At 35.3% G+C, this 13669-nt stretch overlaps 1 long non-coding RNA gene across 1 annotated transcript in view; it reads right to left on the bottom strand.

The window, feature by feature from the left end:
* Window positions 1-4918: 4918 nt before the first annotated feature.
* The window catches only part of LOC140341736 (uncharacterized), a 37231-nt gene continuing 28480 nt past the window's right edge, over window positions 4919-13669 (bottom strand). Inside the window, exon 2 of the long non-coding RNA XR_011922946.1 lies at window positions 4919-5212. This is a non-coding gene — a long non-coding RNA (uncharacterized lncRNA). The remainder of the gene's footprint in view (window positions 5213-13669) is intronic.

Here is a 13669-nt window from a genome sequence, read left to right as displayed (position 1 = left end):
AGAGAGAATGTATAACAAGGATCACAAACTACAGTGCATTGTAAAATTTACTTTGCCAAGAGTTGGATCCAAACTTTAGATGCAAATGGATCAATTTCCTAGACATTGTAGCAGATGTTAAGTTTTATCAGAATAAAAGAGATGTTGACTAAACAGACAATCTTTCCTCAATACAGATCTTTTTGCTTACGGGTAAAAAAAGGCTTGCAGATGGAAATTGTCCCAAGTGGATTTTCCACATTAAAGCAAATGTGATTACAAGCAAAAACTGGTGTTTTATTGTTGTCCTACCTTTAAAAATATTAGTTGGCTGGATCTTATGATGATTCACTGGATTCAATAACTTTAGTCACAGACCTTGAAGAATCATGCAGATAAGAAAATTTAAAACTTATCTGCATGTCCATTTCAAGATAGTGCACCAACATACAACATACTAAGTAGGTGAGTGAGCAGGTCAGATAGACAGCTAGAATGACTATAGATGCCCGAATGGATTCCAACAAATGCAATAATTGGACATAAGACGCCAAATGAGTATTGTTATTTATTTATACGGGGAAAAAAGGTCCAACATAGCCAGCTACTTTAAAGCCATCATTTGCAGTGCCACTACTTTTTACTTTTTAGAATTTACTGATATGTTTTACATGGATTACACCTGTAATTATTTTGTACTTTATTCCTACGGTATATAATGTTATATTGTACATCTGAGTAAAAGGAGGGCTTAATATATATGAAATGCATTTCCAGCTATATGGTTTGTAATTTTGTCCAGCCAGTGCAAAGATTTATACTGAACAGCTGACCTTAGTTGATGCATGACTTTTCTGAAAGTAGACCTAAACTAAAAAACAAGCAATTAGAAGGTAGAGCTAAATGACAAGAAAGACATGAGTCTTTTTAGACAAAAAAATAAAGCCCTGTCTCTTGGTGGCTTCCTGTTTTAGTCCTACAGTATACAGCACATGTATATAACTGTATTATGTAGAGTTGGCTCTGTGTACAGTGGTGCCGCATTTAGAGCCAGCCCCTGAGGACATTGAAACTCCCACATGTGTACAGCAGCTACATCATTACCGGTCTTCCAATGGCCAAAAAGGATATGCTGGGAAGATGGTGGCTTCCGAGGAAGCAAAGATTACAGGATCCTGGACCTATCATCTCTGCTGGGCCACAATACTCTGCACACAGGTGAGCGTATGCAATATTTGGTAGGTATGCTACCAATGATTACTGTTATGCTTTAACTGCTGATAAGCAATAGAGCTGGGTAACTGCCCCCAGTGGTTGGAGAAACAAAGAAGAAGAAAAAGTAGATTGATAATATATTATATTTGTTGATTTATTGATAATAAATTATTTTTCTTTCCTTCTTATAACATGTTACTTTTCAGCACATGTGCATAGAACAGGACCTAATTGGCACAGAGCACTACCCCTTCATCTTCCATCCAGGATGCTGCTGCGATAACAAGAGACAGAATGAAGACAGATTCAGATAACTATATACTTTGAAAATATAAATAATTCATATGGTTTATATAACTTTAATATTATCTCTCATTTTTTGCTGATATTCTAGTATATTGGTCTATTTCGTGAGAAAGGACTTGATTTATGATACATACTGGACAAGGTCATGGCCATGCAAAAGCCCAACTTTACAAGCTTTAGCACAAGGATAAGGATCTATATTTTAGCAACATGGCTCTAATTTTCAAATCTCATTGGACACACATTACCCCTTTTATTTAAAAATAAGTATCTATATCCTGATATGCTCGCATTTGAATGGAGCCCATATTACAAAATAATGTATACAATAAAAAGGAAAGATAATAGTATTATTGCAAGGTTATTCCCTGTTTTTTTTTTCTTTATTGTTTGAAAGCAGCCTAAACACGATTCAATTTTCTTAACCCTTCTAAATTTGTTGTGTTTCTGTAAAATGACCAGGTGTAACACATCCAGACAAATGAACGGAATAATTTCACAACTGAATCAAAACTGACTATGACTAAGCTCTGTGAAATGGATTAAAAACTGATCAAAAACATGTTGAATAAATATTTTTCACACAGAAAATTAATCTGCATTGTATGATTTTTTTATGACAGATTTAAAACATAATATGCACAAGAGCACTTGGCTGCATTAAATATGAAAATGAATAACAAAAATGACAGTGGGTTTCTTCGATATTGGCTGTGTGCCAAGTAATCGACTATGGAGAGAACATGGCTATAGCTACAAATCCAGCCTCCTGGTTCCCAGCCAGCTATTCATTTATTCCCAGGAGGTTCTTTTAGCTTCTTCCCGTCGGTTAATGGTTAGGATAGTTTTATTTTTTAGCTACCGATATACCAATCATAAAAAATATTGACTAGTAAATAAAAATGTAATAGGTAGTTTGGAAAAAAAAATTACAATGTGGGTTATCAGTATTACAAGCACTCATGTCAAGTTATGTATTGGCTTTTGTAAAGGGTTACATATTGTACAGGACTAATTTACTTCAAAGTAATGATTTAGTTATAGGTACTGTTTGAGGGAATGTCAGATTCCCTGTTTTATAAATAGAGCCCAAAGAGAGATAAAGTGAGAACACAGAGAGCAACAAACACCTTAGTGTCTAACATTTAACCATCCCATCCATAGGTAAAATAAAAAGTTTTGCCTAATACTTTAAGGCCTTATTTGACTGATAGTTATACTATAGTATTTCAAACAAACATTTTTAGGTTTCTTTGAGCCATATAATCAGAATTTTGAATTATGTAGCCCTGAACTAAAGCAGCCCATGGCTGGACTTACTTAAGGATGTACAGTACTTGATTTGCCATTATTTCAGTAACGTCTTTGGAATTATGTATAATATAAGACAAGAAACCAAACAAGGTAAATAGGACCTCCTCATATTAAATGCAGTAGGTGTTCAGCCCCAGGGCCATAAGCACTAAGATCTCTTTAACAGAGTCCCAGGAATATAAGACTGTCAGGTGCTTTGCCAAAGACCTTAATGTCAGTTTGTATGGACTGAAATTGAAAATCTGATCTAGGTTAATGCTAATCCCTAATGCCAGAACTTGTTATTGTCCTGACTTCTATTCTTTCTTTAAATTATTGAAACCACCTCTGATCATAACATGAAGGGTATCTAAATAGAAGCGGAAGAATGTAATGGAAAGATGAGTTAAAAAGTGTTGTCCAGTGATCTATACCATATGGAACTGTGACTGATAACGTTTATAATTGGTGTCTGTATCACCACTGTATTGTCTGACCTCGATTCTGTCTTTAACCTCTGACTCTTGGCCTTAGGCCATTGCATTACTGGTCCACCTCACAGCAGGGACATTCTTTCTGTATCAGTAGATAGACTCTATGGAAATTGTTTTGGAAAGCTAACAACATCCAATGCTTTCAACTGAAAACATTCCACTAGCTTCCAGGGCAATACATTTTTTTGGTCAGATGAGGTAGAGGTGTCAAGACAAGGAAACCCATGAAATGTAGTTGTGTAAAATATAAATGGAACAATTGAATATTTGTTCATTGTTTTAGATAATGCCTATAGGAAATACAGGTGTATTGCTAACCTCCTGTACAATGATAGTCCACATGCCTTCTTTGGTTCCAGTACTTTCTGGTTTACAGACTAGTAAAAGCTAGAGATTAAGAAATGTACAATCTGATCTACACATTTGTTCTGATTCAGAATCTAAAGTATTTAAATGGACATGCTAGCTCAGCAACTAACATATGCAATGTAGCAATTCCCTACCTCCAAAAAGTAGTTTCTTGTTATCAGAAGATTAGTCAGTTTATCCTCATGATGCCAGGAATCAGTTATCATTAGTTATACTGATGATGCCACGAAAACTTTGAACCAATTTCTGGAGTAGAGGATCAGTTGTAGAAATCAGGCACAGGCAGGTTTCTTGATGTCTTGTTTAGCAATAAAATATTTGTCTGGGTTGTCCAACTCCAGTCCTCCAAGGCTAGAATCTGCAAACCCAAGCCTGGCTGGTTTGTTATCCTCAGAGACTGGAATTGGACATACCTGTTCTGATTGTGTTATGAGGGCAGAGAAAGCATTGGCCAACAGAACCAAGTTATGGTTAATCTCTGTGTAATATTCAAAGGCTTTTTATGCAATAAAACATACATTTTAAATGATTTCTTATCAAATTATTATTGGCTTTCCCATTTTAGGCCTGATTTATTAAAGCTCTCCAGAGCTGGAAAAGATAGACCATCATGAGAGAATCTAGTTGATCCAGCAATCCTGGAAAAGATCTGTCCAGGTTTAAAAACATTTGCCAACTAGTAGCAGGTGAGAAAATCATTCCAGGTTTGTTGAATGACCCAGGTTCTCCCATAATAGTGTCTCTTTTCTAGTCTTGGAGAAATGTAATAAGTCAGGCCAATGAGGCTTATAATGTGATTGGGTTAGGTAAGGTAAATGATGTACCTCAAGGTGAAGGAACAAATTATTCAAAGTATGCATATAAACAGCAACACTGCTTATAGTAGGTTAGGTTGTAGTGAAATTAGAAGGGTCTTGCCCTGATGTTCTTGGAAGTTGGTATAAGTTATGAACATAGACAAAGCCTATAAGAAAAACTATTTTCACTCATTGCACCTTGTGCTCCCCAACCATCTGTCCATGTTTGGATTCAAGTATTAAAGATCAAATCACCATACTTCTTGCCCTGGTGACACCCAAGAATTACTATGAAAATCTTTTTTGCCGTGTACTCTTTACAAATTGTCTTTAGAGAATCTGCATAATATATATTATAGAAACATTGTCACTGCTTCAAAGGAGAAAATGTGCCTGGGTTAAGTTCCACTATATAGTCAAAAATATTTCTTATTACCTACATAAATTACCTATACCAACACCAGAAACTTTAAAAATAAATTATTTTATTTGTTGATTTAAATTTGACATAACCACAGCAAAATATGTTTTTTTCTCTGGACTTCAAGTGCCCACTTTATATCTCCCAAGTGATCCCAGAGCTCCTAGTTCTGCCCAGTTCCTGGAAGGTCATAATAGTACAGAGCTTCCTCTAGATCTTGATTGTGGGAGACCTGTGTTCCAGTGGTGGTCCTGTAATGCCGACTGTAGGCAATCTGAAATTATGGTGATCTAGAAGCTCTGATGTCAGTCTTGGGAAGGGAAGGTGAGACTTGAAACCTAGAAATAAAAGTAAGAAAGAATTTGAATTATTTGTAAAGGTATGTTTAAAGCAATTTGTTTCTGTGCTAGCTATTTATAGACTGCTGTCATTAGTTTATAAAAACTTCTTGGGGCATAATCAGTTATCAAATAGTTCACTCCTGTTTGTCTTTAGAATACACACCAGTAGTTTATTTTCTGATCCTTGGTAATTCCTGATTACCAATTTTCTGATTCAAATGACTGGCCATATGACCAGATGAATAAATGGCCCATAACGAGTAATACCTGCAATTTAGGTATTCAGCTATTTGTCACCCAGTTATCTGCATACTTTTTTCTGGTGTTTGATCAAATCATCCATAGTTAGTATTCTTTAGGAGTTCAGCAATGGCAGCATTAATAATCTCTCTTTATAGGTCTACTTTAGGATAAAAAATCCTAGGCAGGTTCCAAACATAAACAGCTTTGCCTTGTTAATATACTGCCTGCAGCCAGGAGGAGTTCCTAAGAGAGCTGTAATCCTAGCAAGCAAAAAAAATACAGCTGGACAATTTTTTCCTATTGGTTTTCTAAATATCGGATTGTGGGATTCTAATTTGCACACAACACATGCTTATGAATGGTTGTGATGAAAATATTGCTAAACAGATATTTTGGTTCATGAGAGAGGTTTACTCTACTGGGTCAACTTGCAGGTACATCGTAGACCTAAAATGTGGCCCCAGAACACCATCAACAAAACAATTAAAATGGAAAGCTAGGAGGCAATCTTTTTATTACCATGATGAAAAAATATTATTTTTTGACAGTTGCAATCAGAATGGTTTTATTTACAACAATTTTGCAGTTATCCTGTGAATCAGGCATTTTGTTTAATATTCATGAAATATACAAAGAAGGCTCACCCTGTGCTATAGCATTCCCGTAGGGTCCCAAGTGCAACTTTTTTTGCTTGCACCCTGATTCACACAAACCGCCAGTATACGGTATTTAGAACACGTCTTCTCACATTAATTCATTGTTCATATTAAAATCTATCTCATACTTAACCACACCTAATTGGACAAATAGTGTAGTTGAAGTGCATAACTTTAAGCTATTATACTGAGAAATTTGACCAGATTGCTTGTTTTGGACCTTTTTTTATTAGCAATAATCTAAACTCCAGACAGATATAAAAGACCAAAATTAAATTGTATGTGAATGTTTTATTGAAACATTGGGTACCACATAGCTTTGCCTGTGATCTTTGATTAAAACTGATCTTTTAAAGCCATTAAATACCTGGTGATCCTGCCAGACTCCATATGAAACAAACCTCTCCCTATTTGTTAGTGACCCTGCTGGGCATGGAAGCAGATCTGCTTTAAGAAGGTCAGTTCGAATATTTGAGAACTACTTTTCTGGAAAAGAGCCCAGTGCAGATACACCTTCCATCAAAATCCACATCTACAACCAGAAGACGCTTCCAAGGTTTCCAAGGAGCAAAGTATCTCTTGACAATCATTGACCTGTGGCTTTGGCAAAAGCTGACAAAGATTTTGTTTTTTAAATATATGCCCCAGGCATTGCAGTTGCTGAATTTGGATCTGCCTCTTGCATCAGAATCAAGGATAGGGGATAGGGTGTAGGTAGGTTGTTCAGCTTCCAATATGTAGACAAACATTTTAATTGGAGGATAGAATAGAGTGAGTCAAGAATAACTGCATCACTCTGCTGCTTCTCTTTTACATCAATCTTTTACAATCAGAAGGCTGCAAGTTTAATGAGAACATTACTAAATCTCTAACTGTAAGTGACGTCATGTGGGTAAGTTAGAGCTGTGTAAATCACAGTAATGGATTTGGAGAAATATAAATATTTGGCACGAACACAAATGGTTCTTATATATTTTATATAGGCACTTAGTTGTTTGCCTGGAGATCAGTTTGAATGTCATCAGGCTGCTATACAGTTCACTCACTACTATGGATTTACTCGGACCTGCTGCAGCATTCTGCAGCAAGCACAACAAGCAGTCCCAACTGCTCACATTCATGTTAATAGGAGTGGTTTAGAACCATTTTGTGCACACAGTTGTAGTGGATGGAGATGCAGTTTTAGAAAGAAACAAGTTGCTTTGGCCTGCACTGTTACTTTTCCCTTTCTGGGTGAAAGACTGCACCACAATCATATCCTCAACCACATGCAAATGCATACATTCACGTTTAGGCATCCTAATCCTGCTTAAAATGATCTTTTATTAAAGTGTATCTTATATATTTGATATACAACGTATATATTAAAGTTAAAAAAATAACAATAATGACACATATACTGTTTCTTACAAGCAAACTGATTGAATGTAATAAAAATGTTTTTTCTACGATATGTAGAATTTATTTATCAGAATATATTCTTTGATTTGCTATGCTCTAATAAGTTTCTTTGGTTATATAGCCCTGAAGCACTTTGGTTGCCTAATATAGCTTCTTTCCCATGGGACAAAAGTCCAGGAATTTCCTAAGGCAAGAATTTTTTCAAGCATGGAATTACGGCGAATGTAGTATATATAGCAAAAGCTTCAGACGTTAGCGCATTTGATTGTTCTAAGATCAATTTTTGCAACAGAGGTGCTTGTTCATCCATTCTGTGTGAATTAAGATGTACAAATGTACTTTAATAACAAAATGTAACGCACTTGAAAAGTGTTTAGTAGACATGGGCAAATGTACTGATGCAAATGATGCAATGCACTACACACAAAATGTTAATTACCTATAAATGATTGGGACCAGTGAAGTAAGGTGAAAGTGGGGTACACCTGAGCTTTCAGCTGGTTACTAAGCTACATGGAAAATGTGCTCCCATAGTGTGGTGGTTTTTACAACTTCCAGCCAATACCCATTCTAAAGTCATTGTGCACTATAATTACTATTCATACTTATCCCCAACTGGCCCCATATAGTAAGCATAGCTGTAATTCCTTTCACTTATGGCTTTTTGCTAGTTACATTCACATAATAGCACAAAGTGAAAAGCGCATTACAGGACATAATCATTTACACAGAATTAACACTTCGTATGTAGTGTACATCACAGTACATTTGCCAATGACTTCCTAATACCTAGTACATTTGCTCATCTCTAGTAGATTAGGTACATCTGACCAACTCCATTTGTTTAGAAAGACGAAAGAAGCCATTTTGTCAAATAAATTCACTTTACAAGTTCTTTTTAAATATGCCATTTATTGTTTATTGTAAGTTGAGTGGACTTTTCCTATATGGGATACTGATAGTAAAAGGAACAACGTAACATTTTCTAGGTTGTGTAATTATGATTTAGGCTCTGATTGGGGGATTTTGTTGTACTTTCATTCACTACATAAACAGTCAGTGTTTGGGTAACTTTAATAGAACCTGTGCTTTGCTCATTTAGGGCAAAGGTACAGGATCACTTGGTTGCTGCTTTCCCCAGCAGCACATACAGTATATAACTTACTTTTTCCTTTCCAGCACTGCGTATGTACAAAGAGGATTAAAGAGGAATAGAATTTATGAAATGGGAGAATCATTCTCCTCTCTCCAGAGTGGCAGCCCTGGCTCTTTGTAATTTGTCGCTTAGGTTCTCATCATTGTCACATTAATGTTCGGAGAGAGTTCTTAGCCATATCCAAGCTCCAAGTTAACATTTACCTGTAGAGGGGCTTTAAATACTTACATTTGGTGGAAGAAAGAAGCTTATAGATTTCCTACACATAACAGACTGAATATTGACATGACATGATGAATAAACTACAAACATACGCTAGAATATTGTTAGCATAGCAAGGTGAATTTCACTTGTCTTCTCCTTTTAGAACTGAACAGTGTTGTATTTGTTTATCTGTTATTCGAAACAATCTTGATTCCAGTGACAGAAATGTTACTGGTATACAGGGATTTAGGGTTTTGATATTGTAAAATGGTGTAGATAGAGCCTGAAGCAGCTTGTTCTCCAGGAAAATAGACGCATGTATCTTAATCCATAGCAGCAAGACTGGTAATAAACTTCTACATAAAAAATGTAAGAATGGCTTGATTTTGCATACCACACTTGTTTGACCTAGTCAAAATCTCACCCTATGCTTCCAAAAATTATCTTACTTGGTTCAGATGTAGAATTGTTATCACATCAAATCATTTAGCATTAGCAATGAATTATTTAAATCCTTTTTGTCTGATTATGTCTCTAATGTGTTCTATAGAGGGAGTACATTTAAACAGATATCACAAAATTCTTTTTCATCTATTTATTAATGGATTTTTAGATGGAGACACGGCGGACATGCCCTTTGTTTTATTTATTTATAATGTCCTGCTGAATTTGTTAAACAGACAAGCAGGGCCGGTCAGAGGGGAGGTCAGCACACAATTATGAAACTTTAACCTGAAAAACCAAAATAACACATTGGGTACACTATGTTCTAATCTTTGTCCTAGGTAAACTGGCACAGCAGATGGATGTATACTGTTTGTGTTTAGTCAACAAAATATTTCATTACGAAGAAATATCACATTAATATTTCTCAAAAATACAGATTTGTTCAGTGAAACTGCAAAGAGCAACGATGACTATTGATGAGCTGGTGATCTGGCAACACTGAACCTACAATCCGCTTTTCAGGTTGGATTATCTGTTGCAGATTTTAAGGATTAGGTAAATTAATTAAGATGACCTTTGGACTGTTTACCTTCTAATTTCCATATAAGGTCTTTCTCTCATTAAAATAAGGACTAAGAACTTATTACCAAAGGGCCCCCTTATCAGTTGACAAGTGGACCTGTTCTTCTGGTGGGGCAAATCAGCAATAATCCAAATTCATGTACAAGCAAACTAATTATAATTGCTCTAGGTACTACAAGATGCTTGCATGCCATTTTTAATGCAAAAACAAACTCTGATGCATCCACTAGAAAGGCCTTAATTTTACTTTGATACAGAACTCTTGTGAACCTGTTCCCCATGGCAGACTTCACAGCCAAAAAAAGAGGTCTACTAAATTATCCAAATTTTACTATTGAATATGAGAACCTCAGCAGCTAGTAGAGAGAGGAAGTTTACCAGTAGAGTTAGGACAGAACACCAAGTTGAAATAAATATGATACCTTTCTACAAATGGCAAATGGTCAATGAATCAGATACTGAATATGATTTAGATAAATTCAAAGTTAAAGGTACACTTTTCAGGTCTGGTTACTTTATCTGGTCTCCTACTGGACACTATGGTTTTTTTTTTTTACCCGCCACATCACTACAGGTTACATTAGTGATACATTGGATAAACCACAGCACCCCATGGGAGCTTGCCATTTAACACACCCAGGAATGGCCACTGGACAAGTACGTATTCAAATGAGTGCCTAGGAGCAGTGAGGAGGGGGTATGCATTAATGAGCGTTTGCTGAAACAGTTGCAGTTCTCTTGTCACGTTGCACAGAATCATCAGATGGGTCATCTACACATTCAACCACTTTTCAAATGCTTGCAAGTACTTGAAAATATTAGTTAATGCAGTTGGAAGGATTTCCCATTGAAGTATATGGAAGTGGTATAATGGCAAGATGCCCTTAGATGCTACATGGAGCTTCTAAAACCACACAAAAATTGTATCAGATTCAAATGTCTACATAAAAAAAGTTTTTAACCATATTAGCTTGTTTGTTTTAATATTATTCAAGTCTTTTAAATGGTTAAATACAATCCTAAAGGGGTGAACCCATTAGCTTTTTACCATAGTAAAATCAGTTGTTGCATTTGTACACAATATCTGTGCTGAGCTTTTAACTTATTAATATTTACCATGTTCCATCAGAACAATTAAAAAAGCTACATTTATTAGTAATATAAGTACATGTATTTGCTTAGGGAATAGGTTAAATACTTGCTACAGTCTGACCAGGTCCCTAGGGAGCAAGTATTAGGATCACTAACTATTCACACAGTATTTGTAATAAAAGACATCAGCAGCTTAGACAGGAACTGGTTGTACACTAGGAAACATGGAGGGCTGCATGGAGGGCTGCCAACAGCATTAATAAAAAGTGGCCAGATGGGAGATCCAATTAAATATCCTCATTAACATTCCAAATGCTTTGTTATTTAATGTCTTTGTAAGGTATTCCCTCGTTATTCAGCATGTTCCACTTTGACTTCGGCCAGGAACACAAGAGGTAATTTTATCATTTATCCAGCTATTTCTAGGCTTTCCATTGTCACCTAAACTTTAGCACCACATTAATTAAATAGTTAATTAATTACCTTAAGTAAAAATTGTGAGTGATTTACAACAGAACACATTTAAAATAGATTTGTCATGTATAGTTAACATTGGCTTCAGGAATCACAAACTATTTGTTGGAACACTATTGCTATTTCGGTAAGTATGATGCTATGTAAATATATTAAAGGGAGAGAATGACCCATAAAGGTTGTATGGACGGTTAATACAGTCCTGCCCAATGTATAAAATCCAGCTTTAGTAATACATTTGTTATAACATATATATTTCCTACTAAAGCCATTTAAAAATCGAAAGTCCACCTAAAGACAAAATTAAAGGCGAATTCTCAAAGCAGTTAGGTGGATTGTTGTAAAGTAATTCTATTGGAAGGGAACTTTTCAAATTCGAAAACTATTCTGTAGCTGTGCAACTAATTATATAGACTTAAGATCACTTGTGTTTTTTTTCCCTGCTAACAGATTGAGGTAATACTAATGCTAACCATGTACTTCCTATGAACTATAAGTCCAAAGTTTCCCCATGTAAACAGTTACCACTGGAATGAGGTATACTGGGAAGTGTAGACTGACATATATTGTTCTTTCCTCTTTAGATATCACATGGTCTTATCTGATTGACCCTCACCATCTAAATCCAGAGGTGAGAGGTAATGAACTTTAATGCAGTGTGAAAGAACATTTGGCCCATGAAACATGTACTCTGTCAACCAATATGATCTAAACACTGTATTCACTTATCAACTTGATTGCTTTCTGATTTTCCTTGTTCAGTTTTGGGATTAGTTGGACTTTTTAAAATATAACTATACATAGAAATCTATTGCTGCTATGTTTTTCTGTAAAATATGTTCTTTTTCCAATGCCCAATGTATTATAATGTATTAGCAATTGTAATTGGAAAAGACTTCTTGGATATCTCACCCTGCTTGTTATGTAATTGGAAAATAATTTGTTCCAGATGTCCACCCAGAAGTTTGAAGCAAAATTTAATTCATTTAATTTTGGGCAATTAGTGCAGTGAATGGGTCATATTTTTGAGCGATATTTGTAAGGGGGGTCTGATTGCCAAATGATTAGTGTAAAAATCTGAAAAAGAAGCAATCATCCACCTACTGGATGCTGTCTATGTGTCTATTTAATGTCTAAATTGTAGGGTAGCCTAAACTTTTAGAAAATCAAAAACTTACCAAGTAAAAAATTGTGAATAGGCAGTTTCCCTATTGCAAAGGGGACAGGTGATGTATCTTCTGCAATGAAACAAACCTACTTGCCTGTTTACAAACTTACTTCTCCTTACTCAGTTGCACTAGCCAGGATCTTCGCCAGGTCCTCTTCTTTTTCGGGTTCTAGGGCCATCCTGATTGGCCAGAACAGAATGATATAACTTTTGGACATGCACATAAAAGTTCATTCATTCCCAGCAGCCAGTTATGCCGGAATCATTCACTGAGCTGTGCATGCAGAAAAAAACTATTTATTACAGAAGAAATTACCAACAGGCAGGTAAGTTTGTTTTATTGCAGAAGGGACATTGCCTGTCCCTTCTGCACTAAATAACCTGTCTGCTCACAATGTTTTACTTTGTAAATTTATTTCCATTTTAAATTAAAGCATTCAGTCAAGGAAAGGATGGGATAAAAATTGTCTTTCAATGAGCCAGAACTACCTTGGGGAAAGACAAAAGGTAAAATCTCATTATGGGAAGCTGAATTGAAGTGTCACTATATCTATGAATTATATTAGTACATCTGAATAAAAATAGCAAAGTGCAGTTTTCTTATTGGCACAATAAATGTTTAAATGAAGATAGTGTTATTTTAAACCCCTGTAAATAAACAATTAAAGTCATACTTTGCTTTTTGCAGCAGATGGAACAAGCAAACTTAAGTTTTACAACAAAAAAAAATCAATACTTGTTAAAAAAAACTGTGTATTACAAAGTCATGCGTCTGTGGTTATTTAATTGTGTATTACAATTGTAACTGCCATAGTTCAGCCAAAATGTTACCAGCCATAGGTTTACAAAATCAAAGTTCTTTTTTTGTATATATCTTTTTGGTGAATTCTTTTAAAGTGTATTTACTTAAAAGGAAATTTGCAAAAGAAAAGTTTGAAATATACAAATAGAAAAAAACAGGTTTCAATATGGTATGTTTGAACTGAACACGTGTACTTTAACCTTAAAGAATACAAACTGTAACATCTAAA

The sequence above is a fragment of the Pyxicephalus adspersus genome, chromosome 1 (assembly GCF_032062135.1).
Source record: "Pyxicephalus adspersus chromosome 1, UCB_Pads_2.0, whole genome shotgun sequence".
NCBI lineage: Eukaryota > Metazoa > Chordata > Amphibia > Anura > Pyxicephalidae > Pyxicephalus > Pyxicephalus adspersus.
The sequence above is the reverse complement of the archived record's forward strand: the minus strand, read 5'-3'. Positions and strand labels throughout refer to the sequence as shown.